The sequence below is a fragment of the Rhinoraja longicauda genome, chromosome 2, assembly GCF_053455715.1.
Source record: "Rhinoraja longicauda isolate Sanriku21f chromosome 2, sRhiLon1.1, whole genome shotgun sequence".
In the NCBI taxonomy this organism is placed as follows: domain Eukaryota; kingdom Metazoa; phylum Chordata; class Chondrichthyes; order Rajiformes; family Arhynchobatidae; genus Rhinoraja; species Rhinoraja longicauda.
Window position 1 is genome coordinate 16,487,570 of NC_135954.1, and position 12,202 is coordinate 16,499,771.

The following is a 12,202-nucleotide window of genomic DNA, read 5'->3' on the forward strand; positions in this document are numbered from 1 at the left end:
AGACTTCTACAAGATTAGCCCTCATCCTCCTGTGATCCATGAAACAAAGCCCCGACCTGCCTAACCTCTCCCTATTGCTCAGGCATATACAAATCATTTTATAATTAATTTGATTCTTTTTAAAAGATGCCAAACGAATAATTTAAATTGTTGAATATGAATGCTACACAACACATTTCACTGTAACCCGTGGTTGCACATCAAGTGTAAGTATCTTAAATAGTGAAAGGCCTGGATAGTATAAATGTGGAGAGGATGTTTCCACTAGTGGGAGTCTAGGACCAGAGGCCACAGCTTCAAAATAAAAGGATGTACCTTTAAAAAGGAAATGAGGAGGAATTTCTTTAGTCAGAGGGTGGTGAATCTGTGGAATTCATTGCCACAGACAGCTGTGGAGGTCAAGTCAATGGGTATTTTTAAGGTGGAGATTGACAGATTCTTGATTAGTAAGGGTGCCAGGGGTTATGGGGCAAAGGCAGGAGAATGGGATTGAAAGGGAAAGATAGATCAGCTTCAATTGAAATGGCGGAGTAGACTTGATGGGCCCAATGGCCTCATTCTGCTCCTAGAACTTGTACTCAAAGATGTGCAAAGGTTATTAATTGGTGCTACCAGCGTGGTTCCTGACCTGGAACTTTGAGATTGGTCAGTTTTGTAACAATAATTTCTCTAGCAATTGTCACATTTCACATATTCTTCTTACAGAGCAGCACACCCTGCTTCATTGCAGGCACGACTGATTATCATCTTAATGGGAAAAAATGATTGGGATCCAGGTATTGCCAACAAGGCCAGAATTTGTTCGTCCTTGGTTGTCAATGAGGTGCTGGTGCTACTTCTTGAATTGCCGAGTGGGCAAGATTTACTGGAATAGTACAGCACATTTTGTTTCATTACAGGCAAGACTGTTTATCATATTAATAGGAAAAAGTGATTGGGATCCAGGTATTGCTGACAAGGCCAGAATTTGTGCGCCCTTGGTTGTCAATGAGGTACTGGTGCTACTTCTTGAACTGGTGAGAGTGCAAGAGAAGATTTATAGGCATAGTTCTGGGAATAAGTGAACTCATCTCCAAGGTTAGACAGGACAAGCTGGGGCTGTTCACCATGATGCAACTAAACCAAATAATGCAACGCCACAAATCGGTTTAGATTGGATAGAGGGGGATTGAAATTAAAATTCATTCATTCAATATTAGCTGCAAAAGAATGGATGCAAGGATAGCTTTTAAAAAAAAGGAAAGACAAAATGCTGGAGTAACTAAGCGGGTCAGGCAGCATCAGTGGAGAACATGAATCTGTGATGTTGTAGATCGGGATTCTTCTTTTGACCTTCATATCCATGTTCTCCAGGGATGCTGCCTGACCCACTCAGTTACTCCAGCATTTGGTGTTTTTTTCTTGGTATCTGCAATTCCTTGATTTCTACATTTTTCCCCGTATTAAAAAAAATCTCTGCAAGTTTATAAATCCGGAACTTACTGTCTGCAAGATTAGTGCGAAGACATTCAATTATGACTTTACAGCAGGGAAGTGGACAGGTAGTAAAAAGTCAAAATTTGCACCTGGCTGAAGGGAAAGAGCAAGGGAAATGGAGCTGAAAAATAATCCACACGAACCTCCTTGTGATGGGAGCACAGGGATTCCAAGTGCCCCCATTATAATGTTCGACAGGAGGCTCTTCAGATTTAATCCAAATTAAGGTGATATTGCATCTCGGGGAATAAATTGTATTCTAAACAAATCAAACATCCAACATCTAATTTATTGTCATCACTTATAACAGCAATTTGGCCTTTCCCTCAATGGTTTAGGCATATTATTGCCCGAACTTTAATTTCTAAAGGCAAAGCCACAATTCCATTAAAAAATGCTGAATTTAAGCAGGAATGAGTAGGTTAACCTATGATGAGCGTTTGTCAGCACTCGGCCTGTACTGGCTGGAGTTTAGAAGAATAGAAAATAGGTGCAGGAGTAGGCCATTCGGCCCTTCGAGCCGGCTGGAGGGCCTCATTGAAACAAACATGGGGGGACCTCATTGAAACATACAGAATAGTGAAAAGCTTGGATAGAGTGGATGCGGAGAGGATGATTCCAGTAGTGGGAGAGTCTAGGACTAGAGGTCATAGCCTCAGAATTAAAGGATATTCTTTTAGGAAGGAGATGAGGAGAAATTTCTTTAGTCAGAGGGTGGTGAATCTGTGAAATTCTTTGCCACAGACAGCTGTGGAGGCCATGTCAGTGGATATATTTAAGGCAGAAATAGATAGATTCTTGATTAGTACGGGTGTCAGAGGTTATGGGGAGAAGGCAGAAGAATGGGGTTAGGAGGGAGAGATAGATCAGCCATAATTGAACGACAGAGATGACTTGATGGGCCGAATGGCCTAATTCTATTCCCATCACTTATGACCTTATGAGAAGATTTCACAGTAATTGGCCATGTGTTAACAGGTATATTCAAACTGGCAATAATCAGAAAAAAGTGTTTACTCACTTTCACTTTTTGTCAATGATCTGCAGGGTATTTTCAGCACTTTATGACCTTGTTCATACACATTCACAAGATGAACTGTCAGCACCCCAAGACATCATGACCACAGGACTACTGTTATTTACATGCGTACTTAAATTGTTTTCAACCCACACATCTCTCGATTTAACAAAAGCATACACCACACTGTGGCAGAACCGTGCATATTGCAATTCTCATCATAATTCATAATGCAGTGGAGTACAAAACAAACCCATGCTCGTTGGCCCACAACTTCCATGCTAACATTTTCCCGATCAACACTAGCCCTAGCGCTGCATTAGGTCCGTATCCTTTATGCATTGCATATTGGAGTGCCTGTCTAAGTAGGTCTTAGATCTGTGTCTAAGAATGACTACTGTGCAAAACTTTCCCTTCAAATATCCTAAAACTCAATTACCTCAAATCCAAGCCCTCTTGTTTCTGATACTCCTCCAAAGTCAGAGCTAGAGTGCATGTAAATAGGACCTTTGGGCCAACTCATCCATGTCAACCAAGACCTCTGCTAGTCACATTTACATATGTTTGGTGTATGTCCTTGTGCCTATCCAAAAGTCTCTTAAATGCCATAATTGTACCTGCCACCCCCAGCAGCATGTTCCGGCCACTCACCACCCTGCATGTAAAACAAAAACTTGCCGTGCACAGCTCCTTGAAACTTTGTCTCTCTCACCTTAAAGTATTCGATATATCCATCCTGGGGAAAAAGGATCTGAACATCCATCCTATCTATGCCTCATAAGTTTATATACGTCTATCACATCTCCCTGCAACCTCAGGGGTTCCAGAGAAAACAATCCAAGTCTACTCAACCTTTCCTGGTAGCTAGTGTCTCCTGGTGAAATAGTGTCTTTGAATCAAGACATAATTCTGTTAAACCTCCTTCGCACCCTTTTAAAGCCTCCACATACTCCCTTTATTGGGGGCGACCAGAACTGCATGCAATACTCCAAACGGGGATTAACCAAAGTCTGGTAAAGCTGCATCTTGACTTCTGGACTCATATATTCATTGCTCCAGCCAATGAAGGCAAGCATACCATATTGCCTTTTTTCCTTTCTACTCCTGATTTTTTTCTCTAGTTCTCATCTATATATGCCATATTTGTTGAGACTCCCATGATTCCAGTTAACCATACCTGTTACAAGCTTCATTTAGAGATAGACACAAAAAGCTGGAGTAACTCAGTGGGTCAGACAGCATCTCTGGAGAAAAGGAAACAGTGATGTTTAGGGCCTCGACCCAAAATGTCACCTATTCCTTTTCTCCAGAGATGCTGTCTGAACCACCGAGTTACTGCAGCTTTTTGTGCCTATCATCGGTTTAAGCCAGCATCTGCAGTTCCTGCCTACACAAGTTTCATTTTCTTCTGATCAAACCTTCAATATCCTTTCTCGTCCAAGGTTCCCTAATCTTGCCATTTTTTGCTCTCACCTTTGCCAGAACATGCTGGCCCTGAATTCTGACTTACTCTTTTTTTTAAAAAAGAACTCCCATTTATTAGAGGTTGTTTTATTGACAATCTTCTGTTCCCAATCTACTTTCACCAGGTCTTCAAAAATAAGCCAAGTCTTCAGAAAACAGACTGAAGCATTAAGTTTAACATTTAAGGTTTTGTAGCTGAATAGTTATGAGAAATTCAGAATGTTTTCAACTTTTGTTTTAAAACAATTTGACTGCTCCACCCAAGTCTGGGGTTGTGGTTTAGCTTCAAAATTCTGTCTTCGTTTTGGCAGGGTTAGGTTTAACAATTCCCAACCGCACCAACGTCAGCTGGGATGCTCCTGCAGCACAAAGGGCCCATACATTGCAGAAGGCTGTGCGTGGGGATCAAAGAGTCAACTTTTTCTTTGCAAAACACAAGTCAGCCACGACTCTCCGCAATTATCTAATAATCAAATCTAGCACCAAGATGAAGCAACAAGATGCAGAACACACAGCACAAATCTTCCCTTTGTCCCAGATTTTCACTTTCAAACCAATTTCATCAAATACCAATCTATCTGCTGAATCTCAATATAGGAACACAGTCATAAATTGACACCAGAAACAGGAATAAATTCCCACATCTGAAAAGCTCTCTCTTTTACCAGATGCAAATCTGGCTCGGACTATACAAAACAGTTTTAACTGGCAATTTTAGTTTAACATTCCTATGAATGTTGAATTTTCAACTATAGCAGTTTCTCATTGGAGAAGAATATAATTGTGCTTGTTTGAAGAATTAGAAAGTCGAGTGAAACTATTTCAAGTAAAGGTAAATGTATGAACTGCGAGATTTCTACATCAACATGTACTGAATAATTGTTTTATAAAGATTTATGGCAGAAAAGCCACAAGTATATCATTTTAAAAAGTGTCTTTGGGAACAGTATACATTGAGCATCCACTCAAATGAGGTTATTTTATTGTCATTTACGACACAGAGATTCTCAAATTATATAACAGTATAACAGTATAACAGAGCTTTATTTGTCGTTCGGTACCGAAGTACCGAACGAAACTACATAGCAGTCATAGAAAAAAAGAACACAAGACACATAGCCCCAACACAAACGTCCATCACAGTGACTCCAAACACCCCCTCACTGTGATGGAGGCAACAAAACTTCCACTCTCTTCCCCACGACCACGGACAGACAGCTCGTCCCCGACCGACCCGCACAGTCCCCGCGGCCGAATCGCACCGGGCGCTGAAACGTCTCGCGGCCGAGCCGGGCGATGGAAGGCCCCGCGACCAAGCCTTGCGCAGCTAAGTCCAGTGGTCGAGCCGCACCAGCGATGTAAAGTCCCGCGGCCGAGCCGCACCAGCGATGTAAAGTCCCGCAGCCGAGCCGCACCGGGCGATGTTAAGTCCCACGGCCGAGCCGCACCGGGCGATGTTAAGTCCCGCAGCCGAGCCGCACCGGGCGATGTTAAGTCCCGCAGCCGAGCCGCACCAGGCGATGTTAAGTCCCGCAGCCGAGCCGCAACGGGCGATGTAAAGTCCCGCAGCCGAGCCGCACCGGGCGATGTTAAGTCCCGCAGCTGAGCCGCACCAGCAATGAAAAGTCCCGTGGTCGAGCTGCACCGGGCGCTGTTAAGTCCATCGTCCGAGCCGCACCGGGCGATGTTAGGCCCCGCAGCCAAGCCGCACCCCGCGCCGTGAGGAAGAGAAAAGTTTCCCCCACCACCCCCCACCCACACCACCACCCCCCACACATACACAACCAAAAAAAACACAAAAACCATCCCAACACCGACACACAACCAAAAAAAAAGGAAAAAATACGAACAGACTGCTAGCGAGCCGCTGCCGTTAGGCGCCGCCACTTCCGCTGGAAGTATTAACTGTAGGCGACTGTAATTCACAAGGGCACATCTAAGCAGTCTGAAGAAGGGTCTGAAGAAGGGTCTCGACCCGAAACATCACCCATTCCTTCTCTCCCGAGATGCTGCCTGACCTGCTGAGTTACTCCAGCATTTTGTGAATAAATCTAAGCAGAGTCTAACTGACAAGATGAGAATCGGTTATCGTATTGAACGTTTTTACCAAAAGCAGAATACAGCTTTGAAATCTTACTAAACTAGTAAACTCCAAAAGAGCCAGCTCCAATTTAATTCTACAGTTGACATTGACAAATAATAGTTTACTTGAAATAATGAACCTGTATTACTCTTTATAGAACTTAATGAATTGCGCACTACTCTACGAGCTTGAAAATGCAAGATTTTATTTGACATTGGAAAACTGGAAATTTAAAAAAAATGAAATGCAAATAGCTAAAACAAAGCTTCTGATGTTCATTAAGGGGAAGGTCAAGCAGAAGGATGCTATGACCTTTTTGATGTTGGCAGGCCTGCTGAAAATTGTAACCATTAGTGGGTGGACATACCATTCTCCAAAAACCATTAGGGATTTGGCAGCAATATGCTTATTCCAAAATCATAGTTTCCACAGGCGATTTTACAAAGAAACATACACAGCGTAACATTATTCGTTGATGCCATTAAGTAAAATTTCCACAAACCTTCAACAAATTCAGCGCAGGAAGTAAAGCAGATCAGCAGGTAAGTTCAGCAAGTACAAGTAGATCATAAAAAGATTGGCTCCAGTCGGGTGCTTGAAGTCTACGGGAAAGGAACAAACAGAAGATAGACGTTAGCTCCCCGATAGGAGGCGTTTGCTTGTCCACTAACGTTTTTATTTACAACAACTGGTTTCAAAGAAAGGAGTCCATGGTGTCTCACATACAACATACAGTTCTAACATCATGCGAATATTAAACACCTCAGCCAAGCAGTTACATTAAAGCAGTTGCTCCCTTCAGGCAAATTGAAAATGTCATGATGCACCGAGTTCATAAGATGAGACAATAGCAATACAATACATTCAGCTATGCTTATCAGACCAGAAATGTAGTAACTTTTAATAACAGCTTTTAGTCAGCTCTGTCAAACTAGATGGAATGATCAAAAATCAGCACAAGCCATACATATCCTCAAAGGAGATGCTGGAAGCACCATCACACCACCAATCCTGGAGACTCAACATGCTGCAAACAGCTTTTTTGGATCAGTTATTTCAAGATACTGTAAGTATGTTTAAAAATAAAGTATTGACCTTGCCAATTGAAAACTAATGCAAATGTTAAGTGTGCTGAAGTGTGCACAGACCAAGCCACTCAGTATTTGTACACTGTGCGGCTGTGAACCATTGACTCGGGATGTTAAGAACTGTGCACCTCTCCTCGAGGAAGGAACAAAGGATTGGTACGTATGGCATAGCGTAGAATATAGAGGATAGCGCACATCATTAGCGGCCAAGTGCTGGATCACAGCTACTAACATAAAACTTTTCATCCAACACAATTGACATGTTTTTTTGGGGTGGGGATGGGGGGGTTGCAAGGAAAAACTACTTTTTCTCCACACTAGCAAGGCCAGCATTACTCCTTAATTGCTTCTGAGAAGGTGTTGGTGAGATGCCCTCTAGCGAAAGTGCTCACAATGCCATTGGGTACGTAACGCCAAGGTTAAGATGCAGCCATGATAAAGGAGTGGCTTATGAAGGTGGGGGTGGGAGAGTCCTTCAGGTGGTAGAAGTCACATGCATCCAACGCTCCTGTCCTTTTTGATGATAGAGGTCATGGGTTTGGGAGGTGGCGTCAGAGGGACTGCGGTACATTTTGACGACGCTACAAACTAGAGTCACTGTACACCAGAGGAGGAAGTGAATATGTTTTATGTACTGACAACAGAATAATGAAATTCATACTTGCTGCAGCTTAATCAGCCCATAAACAATAACACACGGAAATGTTGACAACACAATAAATTGAATGAACGAATTATACTTTTTTTAATACTAGGTAACCATAAGTGTACAAAAATTGTTTAGTTTAGTTTAGAGATACAGCGTGGAAACAGGCCCTTTGGCCTACTAATTCTGGCCTGACCAACTGTACACCTGTTCTATGTTATCCTACACACTATGGGGAATTTACAGAAGGCAATTATCCTATAAACCTGCGCATCTTTGGCATGTGGGAGGAAACCTGAGCACCCAGAGAAAACCCACGTGGTCACAGGGAGAACGTACAAATGCTGCAGAGACAGCACCCGCAGTCAGGATTGAACCCAGGCCTCTGGCATTGTAAGGCAGCAACTCTGCCACTGTGCTGACCTCCATAGTGGTCCATAGTGCAACCAAACACACAGCCCATAGAAGATGATAGTTGCCCGAGGTTCATGTTGTATTGTGTTCAACAGTCCGAATCTGGTTGTCATGGTTTTATAGCTCCTACATCTTCTTTCCGATGGTAGTAGTGAAATGAGAGCAAGATCACGGTTGTTCAATTCTTTGATGAAATTAGCTGCCTTGAGGCAATGGCTCCTATAGATCTCTTTGTTGGTGGGGACGTCAGTACCTATGATGCACTGGGCAGAATCTACCACCCTCTAATTTCCTCGTTCCTGGGCATTTGACTGGCCAAAACCGTGCTGTGATACAACCAGTCAGTATGCTGTCTACAGCACACCTTTAAAAGTTTGATGAGGACTTGTTGACATACCAAATCACTGAGCTGTGTCACATTAAGATGGGGGACTTGATAAATTTGTTGTTGAATGTAAAGTGTACGATGTCAAGCCAGATAGATGTTAAATATTATCAAAAAGATTTAACTATCCAGGGAATGTTCAGCATAACTAAATAATCACGTTTTAAATGCTTTGCATTCCAACTTCAGGTAAGCATAAACCACCATTTCATTTTCTGCACAACATATTCTTTCAGAGAGGGTCGTGGAGAAGATGAAAACCCAGAGAGTGTGTTTCTGTGGAATGTCTTTTGACAAGCTTTTGAAAGGCTTCTACAAAAAAAGTTTTGAAAACCCTGCATTGCACGAGCTTAAAAATCCCAAATTTTTGTTTAAGTTTTAACTTGATATTAATTTAACCCATGATTAGAGATCGATCTCTGAGCGTCAGTGGGTTCCAAACTTTTTCTTTATCTCTGGCATCAGTGGCGGCCGACTGGATGGACAGAAGTTGAAGACCCGACTTTAAAATGGATTAACAAATACACTGGCAGACTGGGCATCGAATGATGAGTCCATTCAGAGTATAATAAAACTAAAATTTAAAAAACAGGAAACGTTTGAACATATCTTCTTTGTACTGTCTCCAGCAAGTGAAGAAGAAAATATCTTTCCGGTTGCTTTATAAAGGTAATTAATTATGTATTCGCATATTTTATTCCATTGTGGTTTTGCTGACCTTCAACAACTTGCAAGGGAATGCAAGACAATAGCCTGCTCACTAGAAGTAGCTGACAATAGACAATAGACAATAGGTGCAGGAGTAGGCCATTCAACCCTTCGAGCCAGCACCGCCATTCAATGCGATCATGGCTGATCACTCTCAATCAGTACCCCGTTCCTGCCTTCTCCCCATACCCCCTCACTCCGCTATCCTTAAGAGCTCTATCCAGCTCTCTCTTGAAAGCATCCAACGAACTGGCCTCCACTGCCTTCTGAGGCAGAGAATTCCACACCTTCACCACTCTCTGACTGAAAAAGTTCTTCCTCATCTCCGTTCTAAATGGCCTACCCCTTATTCTTAAACTGTGGCCCCTTGTTCTGGACTCCCCCAACATTGGGAACATGTTTCCTGCCTCTAATGTGTCCAATCCCCTAATTATCTTATATGTTACAAAGAATGTGCAGTCTTAACCTTCACCTACAAGAGATTTCTTCCTCCTGTGCAGAGATCGTGCATCATTTTGATGCCGGGCACATCCACCGCAAAATACATTTTATTTTATGTCTACCAATTCTTACAGAGAACTACAAATTGACCATGTCCTTAGTTTACAGGAGTTGGTTCCAACAACCTTATCTTTATTTGACACAATCAGCCCTCAGGTATTCCATTTCTCCATACTGAAGAAACTCCTTGCTGGGAGTACCAAACAAAACAGCATCCAGTTTCATTCCCATTCCTTACAGAAACTGTGTCCTAAACAGAATATTTGCTTCTAATTTATTCCAAACCCATTTGCAAGCATTTTCTTTGGACTTTAGATAAAGTGTGGAAACGGGCCCATCAGCCCACTGAGTCCACGCCGACCAGCAATCACCCATTCACCAGCACTGCCCGACACACTAGGAACAATTTACAAATGTCAAATTAACCTGCAAACCCGTGTCTTTGAAATGTGGGAGGAAACCAGAGCACCCAGAGAAAACCCACGCAGTCACAGGGAGAACGCAACGAAGTCCGTACAGGCAGCACTCATAGTCAGGATCGAACCCGCGTTGTAAGGCAGCAGCCCTACTGCTGCGACATTGTGCTGCTCAAACCAAATTTTAGAGAACCATAATATTTGAATCTGCCACAATAATATTAAAGGCAGTTACAGAAAACAAATTGAATGGATCCATGATCACACAAGTACCTAGCACAATGGAAGTTAACAGTATAACAAAGACTGGGAATAGTCTTTCCCAGTGACTAAATAGTGGTCATCAAAAAAAAATACCTGGGCTATGGTTTCATCCAACTTTCAAAAAAATTAAGTTAATCCAAAGTTTGGCGCCGATATCCAAACCTGAACCAAAATCCCTTTTCCCACTTCCTTAATCCGACTCCCTGAGCCCCTTCCCTTTCTTCCACCCAATCCCTCAAGGTTTAAATTCTTTATTTTACTGCAAGATGTCAACCTTTCCCATCTCTCACTTCTTCCATCATTCCCTCTTTACCTTGCCCATGCCTGGCACTGCATTGACATCAAAGCCTTGTTAACTGGCTTTATGTTTTATGTTATGCTTTATGCTTTATGTTATGTCTGGGTCAGGTCAGGCCACATCATGCTGGTTTAGCTTTGTGCTTGATCCAGCTCGGGATGATATTCTTCCCTTTTTTTGTGGACAGCTTGCTTGAAACTGTTGTATTTATGGTAGTCAGGCATGGAAAATCTTAGAAAAGCTAGATAGATAGATTCTTGATTAGTACAGGTGTATATATGAGTGTACTTGTGAGTATATGTATATGTACACACTGAACTTTTTTTCCTCTCTCATTTATCATATTGTTTACAGTGTACTATGTTTACATATTCTGTTGTGCTGCAGCAAGAAAGAATTTCATTGTTCTATCTGGGACATATGACAATAAAACACTCTCTTGTGGGGAGAAGGCAGGAGAATGGAGTTAGGAGGGAGAGATAGATCAGCCATGATTGAATGGCAGAGTATACTTGATGGGCCGAATGGCCTAATTCTACTCCTATTCCTAATGACATGCATTACTGAGTCTTTCAAATACAATTAATTTTGGGTTTAATTATTCCAGTGGTGGCAGAAACTCAACTCAGAGGTGAGCAGGTCGTCAATGCTGTGAGCAATTCTGTTCAGCAAGGGAGGGCGACAGGCAAGATGACTGGGTTACCGTGTTTGTGTGGCAGGTCTCATCTTTCCAGCTCGTCTCAGGAGAAAAGCACAACTCAAGAGACTTCGTCAGCCAAGCTGTTTGCTACCAGAGATCATAGAGGAACAAAGAGCAGTGACATTCAGTCCAGCCGGGAACCCAAACATGGTAACAGATGATGCGCAGAGGGAATAAAAATCAGAAACAACAGATAGGAGAAGGTGGCAGCCACCTGGTCCATTAAGCCTAACACGTTATTTGTTACAATCACGAATGATCTGCCCAGGCCTCAACCCGTCTGTGGCAGTCCCAAATAGCCCACAGTATCACATACATGGTTGCTAGTCTATTTTATATGGGATTTTACTGTCGCCCAGTCTTCGCAACTGACTAGTTTAAATGGTTTTGTACAGGTGCACAAAAGGACACAAAGTGCTGGAGTAACTCAGCAGGTCGGACAGCATCTCTGGAGAACATGGACAGGTGACGTTTTGAGTTAAGAACCTTCTTCAGTGTCCCCATGTTCCCAAGTATTTTACTTTAGTCTTACACAGATGAAAAAGGATTAAGCACATCTATCAATGTTATGGTAATATACTGTGTTATTTAGGAAAACAAAGTTATTTTAGCAACAAGTTATTAGCCACTTAGTTATAAAAATACAAGGAAATAGAAGCTAGACGCACATGACTTGAGTAACTCACCGGGTATGGCGGCATCTCTGGAGAAAAGGACTAGGTAATGTTTTGGGTAGAGGCA

The 12,202-nt window shown here is 42.4% G+C and overlaps 1 protein-coding gene across 1 annotated transcript in view; it reads right to left on the reverse strand.

Moving 5' to 3' along the window:
• LOC144602362 (uncharacterized) overlaps positions 1 to 12,202 on the reverse strand; it is a 42,765-nt gene that overhangs the window by 21,895 nt on the left and 8,668 nt on the right. The window contains exon 2 of the mRNA XM_078415412.1: positions 6,544 to 6,643. The gene's annotated coding sequence lies outside the window, so the exon portion shown is untranslated. The remainder of the gene's footprint in view (positions 1 to 6,543; positions 6,644 to 12,202) is intronic.